Raw genomic sequence first — 16,027 nt, 5'->3', positions numbered from 1 at the left:
AGTTGCAATTAAGTGAATGATGTTCTTAAAAGAGGGCCATTAGTACACAGACACAGAAGGCACAGGAAAGAAAACCATGGGACAATGAATACAGAGACTGAAGTGATATGTCCAAGGAATGCCAAGAGTTATTGGCAACTGCGAAAAGCCAGGAAAGAGCCATGGAACAGATTTTTCTCTCAGAGATTCCAGATTGTCTTAAGCCACTCAATTTCTAGTATTTTGTTCCAGCAGCCCTAGGAAACCAATATACTGTACTTTTTGGGTAGCATTTCTTTGAGTTCTTAAATAGCCTTACTTTTAAAAAAAGACAAAAAAAGTTATTTTATTTTTATTTTATTTACTGTTTGGGTATTTATTGCAGGCTACAACTCAAGCAAATCATTCTTTTTTTTGCATCTATGTTCCTTATGGTTTTATCAATGATCATCATCATTATGCAGACTTAGAAAAAAAAGCATATAAATTTCTTTCCTTTGATGTGTTTCCAATTTCAAGGATATTCTTTTTTTCCTCTGTACTTTGAAAATGATTTTCTTTCAGGCTAAACTTTTAATATCTTTCATGGTGAACATATTTAAGGAGGCTATCTTCTTTTATTTCTAAAAAGTAAAAAATATCATTAATTTTGCACATTTTCTAGAAATTGAAAAGTGACCAAAAACTTTCATTGTTGAAACCTCAATATTATAGGTAAGAAAATCACACCCTTTCTTAAAGGACAGTGTACAAAATGTGCAAGATATTGAGTATATATGTAAGATCTTATAATTTTCTTTGAGAAGGAATTTTTAGATTGAATGGATACTGCCAAAACTTTGCTTTGGGGGCTGGTGTTGCGGCTCAGTGGTAGAGCGCTCGCCTAGCACATGTGAGGCCCTGGGTTCGATCCTCAGTACCACATAAAAATAAATAAATAAATAAAATAAAGGTATTATGTCCAACTACAACTAAAAAAATAAATATAAAAATAAACTTTGCTTTTGTCTTCCAAAACTCCACAGAAATGAGTAGAGTCTACTTTGGATTTGAAAAAGATATCAACAGTTATTTTTTGTCTTCTACAATTTTATTAAAACTTAAATAGAAATCAACAAGGTTATTTAAAACCCCATTTTTTATATTGGTAGGTAGAAGGTACACTTTTTGTTGTTATAATTCTTTTTGTAGCTGTAGATGGATAGCATGCCTTTATTTTATTTGGTTAGTTTTATGTAGTACTGAGGATCGAAGCCAGTGCCTCACACATGCTAGGCAAGAACTCTGCTACTAACCTATGGCCCCATGCCTTGTTGCTATAATTTGACACATCACTTGACGTATAATGAAAATCAGGATTGCTATTTAGTATTAACATAATCAGTTGTACAGTGTTAAGTGCCAGTATATCTCCCATCAAGATTTCCTTTGTTGTTGTTTATCTAGGAAGACATTTTAGTTGCAACCTGAGTAAGATACTATATCTTTACTCAGTTTGGTAGAACAGTCAAGGGAATTATATAACAATGCTTTTTTTCCTTGTGGAATGCCCTAACTAATTCAGCAGCTCCAATAATTGTGTCATTTTGAGAGAGAAAACAAAACTATACCACCAAAAAAAAAAAAAAGAAAAAAGAAAAACAGACCTTGATTGATTTAGAAATACTTTCCTGTCTCATTATAAACCCAAAGATTCAATCTTTGTACATGTTTTTACATATCCGTTTCCATATTCCCAGTCCCAAATTCTTTTTGTCATTGTTTGTAGGATATTTTGTTCTGGTTATTTATCTCCCTAAATCACTTGCATGTGTCCTTTCATCTTGCCTTCATTTTTGGTGATGTCTGAGTTATGCTGGACATCTTGTTGTCATCATTCTCATTTTTATTATCTGGACACTTAGAAAGCACATCATGGTATTCACAATGTTAAAAATTAAACCAGTACAAAGCACAGCAGTTCATCCACAGAGAAATTCAAAGATAAAATTTTACATTTACAATGTACTTAAGGTGACACTAGGAGTGATGCAACAATGAGTGACCCATTATCGTGAACCATAAATTGTGGATGCTGACATCAGTGCTCAGGGGGAAAAGTGGCACTGCAGAAAGTTGATAAATATACTATATCCAGAGACACTAAAACCAGTGTGTTTTTTTTTTGACTCTATGATTTTGACTGTCATACAGACTTAGACTTTTTCCCCCCAACATCTGCCTCCGTTGCCAAAAACTGGGACTCTACATCCCATGAAGGTATTTCCAAGAATGATTTGTCACCCTATGAACAACTGATGTTGAAAAGTACAGTGAGCTTTTGAAAAAGAGACAAAGATTACCATTGGTGAAATGGAGAGTAGATATGCTCTGAAGATTTGTGTAGGAAGGAGTGGCAATATATATGATTTGATAATATGAAATGGAGAAAGTAATCTAATGGGTTTTAATGAAATTACTCAGGCATAGGAAGGCAGGAAAGACTGACTTGAAGCCTATTATTCTATGAATGAAGTAAAGAAGATTGGGACTTTCTTGAGTAAAAATAGTAGGAATAGAGAATAAGGTAAGATATTTTGAGATAAGTAGCAAGACTTCACTTACTGGATATGAGAAAGGAAGGGGAAGTTTAAAATAACTTCAGGGGAAATGATGACACTGACAGAGTGACATTGAGAAATTTATTTGGTTTGTGGAAACAAATGAGTTTAATTTAGAAAATTTCAACTTCAAAGCATAACATATACGCTTAGTATTTGAAGATACTGGTACTGCAGCTCATGATACAGATAGTACAAAGCTCCTTAATCACTTTATGCTACCAGTACTAATGTCCTATGGAGTCAGTATTGTGATACAAATGGTGGAGTACTTGATACTTGTACAGACGTAAAACAAAATAGAACTTTTGAAAGTTTCAATGAATAACATAGATAGAGACAATGGAATAAAAGCCGTTTTTCCCATTAGTCCCTAAGCTTTGGAAGGTCCTATTAGAACCTGGAAAAAGTTAAAACTGTCCAGCTAATGAATGTGCCTTAGAGAAATTTGCCAGTCTGCCTAATGAAGAAACTGCTTACTACTCACTGTTTCTCATCATCACTATCCCAAATATGACTATTTTCAAATATGCTGAAAGAATCTATACCATCTGATATGAATAGACATGAGAAATAGAGAATAAACATAGACATAGTTCATAATTTAGAGAAACGATTGCTTCATGGAAAAAAGCACATTTCTTCCATCTTTATTTATGTTATATGAGTTTATTGATTTAATTAACTCATGAAAATGCATGGAGTCTAACTATAGCTATGATGCAATTAAATGTGACCACATACTTAAAATCACCAATATATGATGTTGTCACTAAAATTTTACCTCTTAAAAATTTTTATTAGTGTGTTACAGTTATACATAATATTGGGGTTTGACATAATTATACAAGAATGGAATATAATTTGTTCCAATTTATTACCTTCCCTTTTTCTCCCCTTCTCACTCTCCCTGTGCCCTTTCCTTTACTGGTGAAAGATGACAATTTCAATTGAATATGTTTTATTGAAAGGAGAGGAAATTTTCAAAACAAGGAAAATCAAATATATTTTGAAGGAGTAATCAAAAAAGACAAAAATACAATAGGTAAAAAAATATAGCATGTGATTTGAATAACAAAATGATCAGGAAAAATCTAATTAGTGATTTAGAACAGCAAAGGGAAAAACATTAAGAAGAAATTCAAGAAAATGGAGTGAAATGAAAACCTAATATGTAGAAGACAGGTCTCAGTTTAGAAGCAAATTAAAAGGAACAATACTCAAAGAAGCAATAGAAGAAAACTCACTTGCACTGAAGAAAACTGAATTATTAGAACAAACTGAGTAAATTTTTTAATTACCTATTGCTTATGCAATTTTATATAAACATGCTAAATTTATAGGCATAGCTAAGTAAATGGCATTATGCTAATAATAAAGAGAAAATGTTATATCTTTATTACATTTGTTATGAAATTGCATAAAACTGATTATTTGCAAAAGAATAGCTTTACACTGGTATCACATTTTTACCTGCAATACTGGAAAGCAAAATAGTGCAACTATGTGAATTTCAGAGGAAAATACTTAAATCTAAGCTCCTATACCTGGACAAAATAGCATGTATACAGGAGAACAAAACAAAGACTTGTTTTTTAACAAGTAAAAGTTAAAAAGAACCTATTTATTTTCTGGGAATTACTTAGAGAAACATAACAGCCAAAAGAAAATTGAAACAAATCTCCAAAGAAAGAGGGACATTGTATAAAAATAAGTGAAAGGTAGTTGTCTTAGTCCATTTTGTGTTGGTTAAGTAAAAATTCACATAGTTGAAATTCACATAGTTGAAACACAAAATTCACATAGTTGAAATTCACATAGTTGCACTATTTTGCAGTATTGCAGGTAAAAATGTGATAGCAGTGTAAAGCTATTCTTTTGCAAATAATCAGTTTTATGCAATTTCATAACAAATGTATAAAGAAAAGAGATTTATTTGGCCCACAATTCTGGTTGTTGGAAATTCCAAACAACGTGGCACCTGCGTTTAGCAAGGGCCTCCCAGGCTGTATCACCACATGGCTGAGAAGCAGAAAGGGAACTAGCTATTCAGTACTTGAAGGGGTCAACATCATAAGGAGGCCTTGCTTTATAATAACCCACTTCACAGGAACTAAGTCAGTCTGGTGAGAAGTACGTTAATCTCTTCTGAGATAACACCCCCACATCTCTTAGTGGCCCACTACTTCAGGACTTTTACATAGGGGACCAAGCTTTAAGCACATGAAACTGTGAGGAACACACTCAACCCATAGCAAAACCATAGTGGTAGCATGTCTCAAAATTTATAAATATAAACAATGATCATTTTAACTGTGATGTTTAAGAAAAAGTATTCAAAATACAGTACATATAATTAGAAAAGTCCAAAAGATGGCATGGAACTACATTTTTAAAGTATTCCAAATAAATTTAAGAGATAGGTGATATGGGTGGAGGATGTTTTTTAAAAATCTTGTTTTTGCTTTCAAAGTTTTTCCTTTATTTATTGGATACATCAATTATAAGATGCTTTTAAACTGGAATTAGTGTCTTGAATATGAGACTGAGTAAAGTCATGTTGTTTATTTCAATTAAAAAAAACAGATTTTCCTATTCATAGGGACATAGATGCTGTTGTAACCTACCTTAAGAAGTCTTGTCTTTATAATATGTGATATTACACACTTATAACTTATAAAATTTTATTTTTATAATCATAGTAATGTGAACTTTTTTTCAAGAATTTTGATATAGTTAGACAGGCATCCTAAATTGAGACAATAAAGGTAGGAAGAAAAATCAGGAGGAGTTGATTAAAAAGAGCTAAGCCCTCAGATATCATAACCAAAAGCCAATTCTACAATTCATGATTCTGATTATAAGGATATAAGCAGATTATATAGACATACAGAAGCAATACCCAAAGAAAAAGCTGATAAGTATAAACAATTATTTCTGGGAGCTCGACTTGGTTGATGGAGATGATAGGAAGAAGAACTAATCTATATCACCATAGTTATTTTAGGATTTTTAAAAAATTATTATTAGTGCATTATGATTACACATAATAAGATTCATTCATACATGCACATACCATGATTTAATCAATTTCAATCCCCCTATCCCTACCCTCTTCCTCCCCCTGATCCCCATTGTCCACTCTCCATTTTATATTTATGAGGTCCCTTCTTAAAGTATTTTTTTCTCTCTAACTTACACATATGAGAGAATATACAACCCTTGACTTTTTGAGTCCACCTTTGCGCTACATGATGGTCTCTAGTTCCATCCATAATTTTTTTTTCCCCCTGCGATTCTGGGGACCAAACCCAGGGCCTCTCACATGCTATGCAAGTACAGTGCCACTGAGCTTCATTCACAACCCTGAACAATTTTTAGACAAAGCTTTCTTCCTGATTTAAAAGTATCTATTTATTTAAAATGTTTAATTAGATCTTATATACTACATTCTGTAAATACAAAAAGGGGATAAGAAATTTGACATCTACTGAGGAGATACATATACCAAAAAATTCAGATAAAATTAGATGAATGCTATAATAGATTTATTGCATAAGGTAAAATGAAGCATAGGAAAACAGTGCAAAAGACTTAACCATGAGAATGTTTATGAGTCTGTCATGATCAAGACTGAAGAGACATGATGAACAGTTGGCACATATTTTATAGATGAGAAAATGCAGGTGTTTATACCAGGTAATTAAGCCATCTTATGAAGTTCTTAATTTGAAATGTATTGAAATTGGTGTGAAAAGGGTATATCTCAGGTACTGCCTATTGAAAGCACCTCTGAATATTTGAGTCCTAATCTAGGTTAGGCCCAAGTATTTTTAAACTTCAGAAAAAAACAGCAGTGCTTTTAAAGCAACTGAGTACAACAGTCAGATAGATGTTCACTACATATTGGTAAATTTTTTTGCAGAAGGGAGAATATGTAAATTTCTTGGCTTATTTTTAAACAGCAACGAATTTAGGAACTGTGGCTTCAAAACAGATTTGACTTCTGCCTTATCTCCACATTGGATACAATGATGAGAGGGCAGCAGCCCTCTTGCTTCAGTAGTAACCATGCCTGCCTGCACAATTATGACATGGTGGGCTTGTAAGATGGTAACTACAACCTGTTCCATTCCACAGAGAAGAGAAAAGTATGACCCACTGCCATGTTGCTTGTGTACTTCTCAGATACGTTTTGTGATGAAGGAAAGGACAGCTGCCCAGTGTCAGGGCAGAAGATATTTGCCTTGCCCTTGCTGTTGTTATCCTGAGAAACTAGGTCTCAGAACTGAGAAATCAGAATATTTCTGTAGCCTAATAGAGACTTTCAAACCTCAAGACTAACAGATTTTTCCTCTATTTACACATTTTGTTAGCTCCCATACATCAGGGGATTCCCTGTAAATTACAGAATCTTAGATATTACAGATTCTCATGGGAAGTTTTATTCATAGAAATGAATAACTTTTGGCAGGGGGTGGGGGGTGACGATGTACTTATCACTCTTGTTTTATAATTATATAAATGTTGAAATTCCTGCTTTAGAAACCACAATTACATAGAATGAGATGAGAGGGTTTCTAACTGATATTTTTATATCAGACATTCATATTTCCCAAATGGCAACCTAAATAATATTGCTTTAGAAAGTTCATCTTTGTTCACTATTTTTTATTACAGCCTCTTGTGGTGAAATGTTTTATTTACATGTTATTTAAAGTTTCTGTTCCTATTAATTGTCCTATTGCCTAACTGAGGCACTCAGAACTAATAATCAGTAGACTTTTCTATTTAATGTTGAAAGAACAAGCTGCTTATGATGACCCAACAGAGACTTGAGGAAGGTTTGTGAAAGGGGTGTATTCATCCAGCTCTAATCCTTGTTTTCAGAAAGGCAGTGTCTTTAAGTGTTCTCTAATTAGTGAATAGATATGGTTGTAAATTCTTGTAGATACCTCTTTCATAGACAGAGATGATTTACCATGTCTGTTTAAATCTTTATTTTAATGTACATTCATGTAAATGATTATAGTTATATGTAATAGTGGGATTCATTGTGAAATACTGACATACCTGCTTCTCTCTAGTTATGCTTCTTATATCATGCACATGATTTGATCAGTTTTCATTCCCCAATTCCTCCCCTTTCTGTTGCATAAATGAAGTTTTAATATGAATATTTAAAAATAGGAAATAGTAAGTGATTTTAGAATATAATCATTGCTATTTTCTTTGTATGGTTTATTATGATATTTCTTTCTTTATCATAATTAGAAACTTAAATGTTATATTTCATAAAGTAGTTCTACAAAATAAAATGTTTTTCTTTCTTGTTTTCCTGCTTGTTTATTTGTTTTGCTGATCTCTTTGTATACATGAAATGTTTACTGCTCAGAGGTAAATTATTTTGGGGTTTGGTAAAATTGCTTCTACCTGTCACCTAGGAAATATAAGCTAGGGAACAAGACACTGATATTTAGGCATACCAAGAGAAAATATATTGCTTCATTGAACTGAATATAAAACACGATCAGTGAAAACACCTGGAAATCAAAAAGAACAGATTTTAGTTATGCTTCTCTCTTTCAAAGAACTTAAGTGCTTAGCTATTATTGTTAGTTCTAGAGAAGTGAGTTGGCAGTGACATTTGAAATATGATAAATAAAAGCATACAGAATGTCTGCTTCTACTTTTAGCACTTGTCTGATTCTTTCTCCAGAAATTGCATAATGGAAACTACCCTAAAGTTAATGCGACTCTAATACATCAACCTTACTTGTTGTAATAAATGTATTCTGTATTACCGTGTAATGATAAAGCCATACTTATTGAAACTGCCAAAGTTATTGAAAGAGACATAGGAGCTTTTTGCTGTTATCACCTGTATTATTAATTGGAGATAATTACTGCAGAGCAGCTGGCTGTTGGTTTTAGGGAGCATCAATTGTTCTTCTCACCCAGCTGTTAACTAATAAGGATAGTCAACACATCTGTTTCAACAGCTGGTAATTAACAAAAGCCTAATTGCTGCAACTCTTTTAACATCCAATCTGTGAAAAAGAAGGGATGTAGAAGAATATTATTTACTTTGTGCTTTGCACTTTCTGAGACCAGTTTCTCTTTTCTCTCTCTCCCCCCACTTTTTTTTTCTTTGAACACCACTGCCTTTGTATGAAGCATTGAATGGCAGGAGAACACAATATGGTAATCCAGAGCTTAACTTTTTCAGATCTTTGTTGGTGTTTCTTATTGCAACATTTCTTTGCTAACTTGCAAGATAAAATGGATCAAAAGCATTTTGAGTAGTTCCATACAACTGTTAAAATCCGCAGCAGTGTGCCCTAGGCTGTGTTGCTGTTGTCTCAAGCATCCAAAAGGAAACGGAATTCTTTTTTCTTATGCTTTTCACATGCTTAGGCACAACTCCCAAATAATTTCCACATTCAGATGCATAATTTTTGTTTAAATTTCTGCATATGTTGATTAACATGAATGAAGTCAGGTGTAGCAAGTCCTCTTCCTTTGGTTAAAACTATTTAAGCTATCCATCTCTGTAAGAATTTAGCTCACTTATTTAATATCAACTTACAAGTATTTAAGAAAACTTTTGGCATATTTATGAAATCTTGCTTAGTCTGTTTTTCTTTATAATGTGATTTGATCTTTTTAAAAAGTTGCCTTTAATTCAGATATCTTTGCTTCTTTTTGCTTTTATAATAAATGAATAAGAAATTTATGGGTTTGCACTTAAGACACCTGAATAAAACTTATTTCACAGATGAAAGACTTAAAAATTAATAGTTCTTTTATTTGAATACTTTCAGTATACTTAATTATGAGCAGTTTCAGTCAAATATATTTCATACAGCTTTGCTTATTGAGCTTTATGTTTATGCTTTTTATACTTCTGAGTTTGCTAGTTACATATTAATATGTACATGTCAAATTGCTTATTTGTCTATTTTAAAAATTGGCATGTAAAATAAAATTGATTGAAATGTTTTCCTTTAAGAATATACTTTTTCAGTTATGTCTAAGTTTGTTCAGTAGTTGTTTTCATAATCATGTTTTTTAAAGCCTATATGCATAAAATATTTTTTATGGATGAAAAATTTGCTCATTAATTAATGATCACATTATCATACTGATTTTGCTTTCATCACATTCAGAAAAAAATTTAGAATAATGTTATGGTTAATTTGATAGACGTTGATTTTGGTACTTATTTAATATGAGCATCTGAGAAGTTCTTAGCTAAAATGATAGTCAGATTTACTTGATTAAACTTGCTTCACTAACTTTTCACTTGGCAATATTTCTATGCAAGCAGTGCTTAAATTGATGTTGAAAGGTATAGAAGAAATTCTACCCAAGTGCTTGCCATGGACTGAATTGCAGATTGCATAATTTCAAAATTTTTTGCTGGCAAGACAAGTTTAGTTCAGCAGGTGTTCAGGTGATGAAGTGTACTATAGATGTAATGAAAAAACATACATGATCCTGAACAAATAAACAAAATACTGCTGGCTAAAATTCTAACTAAATACAAGGGCACTGGCATGTAGAGAAATGTTTACGACTCAAGTGAAAAGGAGGGGAATATTGTCATTTTGGGAAATGTTTGCTTCTTGAGTTTAAATAAGAATTTAATTTTCTCTGTGTGCTCATGTTCTTAGGTAGTACCAGAGAGCTTAGTGAAAGGAATGTACTCTGCCATGAGAAAGGAGAGTGGTTTTTTTTTGAGGAAGCCACATGGTAAGCAACACTTCTCTACCACTCAGCTGTACCCCCCAGCCTAGGAACCCATGTTCTGACTGAAATGTTTAGTGTTTTCCTGCATATATTTTTTTTTCTTGAGGAAATGACCTCAGGAACAGGTAGTATGGCATGGGAGATGAAAATTTAATAATTTAATATATGTTTCTGGAGACCATAAATACTACACAATTAATCTTTTTTTCTAGATATTAAAAAGCAAGTCTTATCAAGTGAAGAATAGAGTTTTAGTGAAGCCACTATGGTAGTCAGTGGTTTTGCATATATTAGAAAGTGACTTTCAAAGTGTAGAAAATGGCTGGGGTTGTGGCTCAGGGGTAGAGCTCTTGCCTTGCATATGTGAGGTACTTGGTTTGATCCTCAGAACCACATAAAAATAAATTTTAAAAAAGGCATTTTGTTCTTCTACAACTAAATATATATGTATAAAAGTGTAGGGGCTGGGGTTGTAGCTCAGTGGTAGCACTCTTGCCTAGCATGTGTGAGGCACTGGGTTTGATTCTCAGTACCACAAATAAATAAAAACAATAAAGGTCCATCAACAACTAATATATATATATATGTTTTTTTTAAAGGTGTAGAAAAGAAGTCTTTGGGGCTAGACATCTTAACACCTAACTAGCAACAAACTTAAGGCCATGGTAGCATTTTTTGAGATAGAGTACATCCAACTTAGAAGTAAAAGGAAAAGAAACCCTCCACAGTCTAAATTCATGCACAAAGAAGTGGTTCAAGACAAACATTTCACATTATGGCTTAACAAGTAAGTTACATTGGACACTAAAAGTCAAAAGCAAACTATACATCTGAGGAGGTCGATATCTACAATATTTAAGGGCTCCAAAACTCAATAGCAAAAAAAAATAAATAAATAACTGAATTTAAAATGGGCAATAGACAGTTCTCAAAAGAAGACACACAAATGGCCTGGAGGTATATAAAAAAAAAATTACTAATCATCAGAAAAATGCAAATTAAAAACAACAATTAGAGCTTACCGTACCCCACTAAAATTGGCTATTATCCAGGGAAATGGAGAAAATCAAATTCCATGTATGTATAATTTTGCCAAAATGAACTCAAATATTATATATAACTATAATGCACTAATAAAATAAAAAAATTAATAAATAAATACCGAAAAAGTGGCTATTATCCAAAATACTAAAGATAACAAGTGCTGGCAAGGATGTGGGGTGTTTTCTTTCATCACATTGGATTTGCTATTCGATTGCCCCTGGCTTTCATATTTTCTTATATGAAATCTGCTGTTAATCTTATTGAGGATTCCTTTTATATGATGTGCCCTTTATCTTTTGCTGCTTTCAAAGTTTCATCTTTGTCTTTGCCTGCTAATATAGAAACTTATATTTTAGGATTTAGTGTCTTGAAAAAGCCAAAGAGTTGCTTTGGGTGGGAATAAGTTCTGTAATATATAAACTGTTATTAGTAGCTTGTGTGGATTAAACAGTATCCAAGGGACCACATTCAGGAGTTGTGGTCAAATAGGTTGTGTGCACAATTACAACTGGGAAGACTTATAGATTTAGAAATGGAACATTAAAATAGTGATGTCAGAATTTAGAGCATTAAGTCAGAGAACACAAAACTGAATAATTAAGCCTGTGTTTTTTTCTGGCAGTAAATCACAGAAGCCTAGTTAAAGTGAACATATCAAAGCTTAATGTTCATGGATTCACAGAGAATAGAATGAGCCAGGCAGAAACTGAAAGCAAGTAAAAATACATGTGTGTCTGGATTGAAAATTAAATGAAGAACTAGGAAATAAGCATAGAATGGAATTCAGGTTAGCACTGAAACTGGTGTTTTGAAAGCTAGAGGAAACTTTCAAATGCACAACATGGTTGTTGATTCTTAGGTAGATCCAGTAGGGAAATTTTTTTTCTCTCTACCTTTCCTAATTTATGGGTAAGTAGATAAATGCTTAGAGTCTTGTGCAATCCCCTAAGCCCCCAAATGGCAGGATTCTTTGGGAGAGACAGTTACTGTAGTAGAGAAAAATCCTCACCATTATCCTTAAAATTAAGTTATATGCAATTACTGATGTATCCAAAAAGCTGTAACATTACCTTTTTACCAACAGTCTACAAAATTAAGGGAACACTGATGTGGCCTTTTGTCGCTAAAGGGACTAACATTCCAAAACCATATAAATGCCTCCAAGAAAGATCTGGGTGCCATATGAAAATAAATCATTTGAGTTTAAAAAAACAATTCTTAAAGCAAGTTCTTTATATAAAATTACATACTACAATTATTGATAATAATTAACATTCAGATTTTAAAAGTCCCAAATTTTGCCTAGTGTTTATAGCATAGTAGTTAAGAGGAAGGTTTCTGGAGCAGATTAAATTCAAATCCTTCCTCTATCATTTAATAACTGACTGACATTTAGTAAGTTACTTAGCATTTTCCTCTTCTGTAAAATGGGAATAGTAATAACAACTTTTAACAAAGATATGTTATGAAAAATAAGTAAATGAATATATCTAATGTACTTAGAAAAGTACCTAGCTAATGTGTGTATATAATATAAAATATATTATATACACACATATACATATATGTGTGTATGTGTGATTTAATGAATATATATGTGTATATATATAACAGTTATTATATATATAACATATATAACATTATAAATTTATAATATAAACTGTAGTACTATATTGTACTTAGACAAAGACCAGGTTTATTTATAGGTTCTGCTTTTTGTTAATGGACAATCTGTGTAATTAATAATCTCTTATTTTCCTCTCTGCTTAAATGATACAAATAGGATTATTCATATAACAAAATTTTTCAAGCTCCTAATCTCTCAAATAACGTGTTCCATAAACATCATATAAGCATACAAATTCTAAGTATTACTATAAGTGGTAGTATTGATATTAATGATAAACAGCCTCCAACTTAAATGACACATGATGAATTATAGCCCCTAAAATCAAGTTTCAAAAACATTTTCTATTTTTAAAGATGATCAATGAAATTCCATAACTTATGTTTAAAGATGTTTCTTGAAAAAATATTGCATTTTGCATACTCTTTTCTGGAAAGAAAATTACATGATATATGACCAATAATGAAAAACATGTACTTTTTACCTTGGTCAACACAGGGGGTTTTTTGGTAAAGATACATAGAATCATGAGGAAAACCATAAACACCAAGACCTCACAGGGACTCAGACCCCGTTCTGTGAGTAAAAAGGTTTTGAGAATGCAAGCCATATCTACACTGAATCCTTATTTTCTGCACATGTTGTGCCAGAGTTCTTGACTGGTTCCTCATCTGCTGGGTCAAGTTGGTAATTACGCTATTTTTTTGTTTTCTTGTTATTTACTGTATAGTCACATATTGGAGTAATAACTGTGTGCCAGGCACCATTTTAAATATTTTACAGATTTCATCTGATTTTTTCCTACTATCAGCCCTCTAAGGTATAGAGCACCATTATTCCACTTTTGTAGGTGAAGATAAAGGCACATAAAGCTTTAGTAACTTGCCAAAATGGACGGTTTCAGGATGGTATCTCACCCATTCTGGTTTCAGAGATAGCTGTGTTTCTTGTGCACCTCTCTCTGCTCTCCATTTCTGTGTTCCATGGCTTCTGTTCACTGCTTCTCAGTCAGTTTCTGTCTATTAATTAATGTTTTGATTTTTGGTTCTCCCATAGCTCTCATTATCCCTCTGTCGTGTCAAACCATTTGATAGGTCACTAGATAGTGTATGTATGACTATTTTTGAGTGAAGAACCTGATCAGCTCTGGTTGGATAAACTGAAAGTCATGATGCAAGCATAAAATGTAACACCCTCTAAGGAATCACCTCTAGGGAACATTATGCTGTGTCAGTATGCTATGGTGAGCAATCCAAGTCTTCTTTGAAAAAGGTATATAAGTGAAATCTGGTAATTTTTACCCTTTTGAATAATAGTTTTTAATTTTTTAAGGGAGAGATGGATTTATTTTTCTGATCCTCAGGAATTTTTTTAATTAAATTACTTATTTATCTCTAATTTTGTTATACATGATGGCAGAATGCAGTTCATTTCATATTACACATATAGAGCACAATCATATTTTTCAATGATGAACATTTTTCCCATAATATGGCAAATGTAAAAGTTAACACATACAAATTGACTTTTTATATATATTTTTTAATTTGTTTATTTTTTCTAAGTTGTTATACATGACAGCAGAATACATTTTGATTCATAATACACAAATGTAACACAATTTTTCATCTCTGGTTGTACACAAGGTAGAGTCACACCATTCATTTCTTCATCTTTGTACCTAGGGTAATGATATCCATCTTATTCCACTATCTTTTCTGTCCCCATGTCTCCTCCCATCCACTCCCTCCCCTTTGCCCTATCCAAAGTTCATCCATTCCTTCCATGTTCCCCCTTTCCCATTGTGGATCAGCATCCACTTATCAGAGAACACATTTGGCCTTTGTGTTTTAGGGATTGTCTTATTTTACTTAGCATGATATTCTCTAACTCCATCCATTTACCTGCAAATGCCATGATTTTATTCTCTTTTAATGCTGAGTAATACTCCATTGTATATTTATACAACATTTTCTTTATCCATTCATCTACTGAAGGGCATCTAGGTTGGTTCCACAATTTAGCTATTTTGAACTGTGCTGCTATAAACACTGATGTGGCTGCGTCCGGTAGTATGCTGTTTTTAAGTCCTTTGGGTATAAACTGGGGAGTGGGATAGCAGGGTCAAATGGAGGTTCCAATCCAGGTTTTTTAATGAATCTCCATACTGCTTTCCAGATTGGCTACACCAATTTGCAGTCCCACCAGCAATGTAAGAGTGTGCCTTTCCCCCTACATCCTCACCAATGCTATTGTTGCTTATCTTCTTGATAACTGCCATTCTGACTGGAGTAAGATGAAATCTTAGATTTGATTTGCATTTCTCTAATTGCTAGAGATGTTGAACATTTTTTCATATATTTGTTGATTGACTGTATATATTCTTCTGAGAAGTGTCTGTTCAGTTCCTTGGCCCATTTATTGATTGAGTTGTTTGTTTTTTTGGTATTAAATTTTTTGAGTTCTTTATATATCCTGGACATCAGTGCTCTATCCGATTTTCTACTAGGTCCCTAGATTGCTTATGAGGTTAAAAACTAAAATTCTATGATGACTCTAGTTGTATTGCTTGAGCAATTGTTTAACTAGACATATTTTTATAAAAATATCTAACTAGATCTCTTACAGATATGTTTAGTAGTATACCACAGTCATGTATACTCATGGCTACCCTGGAAAATAATCCCGTTAAAACTGTTAACATAATATTAAATTATAGTGTATTGAAATGTGGTGCATATGGCAAAATATGCAGTGTTTTCTGGATACTTATATTCTAGTTCCAACTTTCTTTCTTATTGGCTTTCTTTCTAATTATCCCTGGATAATTTACAGATGTTTTTCTGTACATGTTGTATTAGCAACAATCTCCTCATCTATAAAGTAAGGGACTAAATTACCTCTAAAATCCTTTCCAAGTCTAAAATTGTCTGGTTCTGTGATTTAATTTGTACTGTGTGCTTCTTTACTTAGCAGATATCACGCATACAATCAGTTACTTCTGTTCTATCATAAAAATAGATTT

At 32.6% G+C, this 16,027-nt stretch overlaps 1 protein-coding gene and 1 long non-coding RNA gene across 21 annotated transcripts in view; one reads left to right on the top strand and one right to left on the bottom strand.

Annotated features, from left to right (window-relative positions):
• Mipol1 (mirror-image polydactyly 1) overlaps positions 1-16,027 on the top strand; it is a 328,689-nt gene that overhangs the window by 185,151 nt on the left and 127,511 nt on the right. The window lies entirely within an intron of this gene.
• LOC144377839 (uncharacterized) overlaps positions 1-16,027 on the bottom strand; it is a 138,274-nt gene that overhangs the window by 117,016 nt on the left and 5,231 nt on the right. The window contains exon 3 of one of the 2 annotated variants that reach the window (XR_013439023.1): positions 14,569-14,683. The exons of the other annotated variant lie outside the window; for it this stretch is intronic. This is a non-coding gene — a long non-coding RNA (uncharacterized LOC144377839). Of the gene's footprint in view, positions 1-14,568; positions 14,684-16,027 lie in introns of those variants that run through there. 2 annotated transcript variants of the gene reach the window in all.

Source organism: Ictidomys tridecemlineatus, chromosome 5, assembly GCF_052094955.1.
Source record: "Ictidomys tridecemlineatus isolate mIctTri1 chromosome 5, mIctTri1.hap1, whole genome shotgun sequence".
In the NCBI taxonomy this organism is placed as follows: Eukaryota; Metazoa; Chordata; class Mammalia; order Rodentia; family Sciuridae; genus Ictidomys; species Ictidomys tridecemlineatus.
This window is presented reverse-complemented; position numbering and strand designations above follow the sequence as displayed.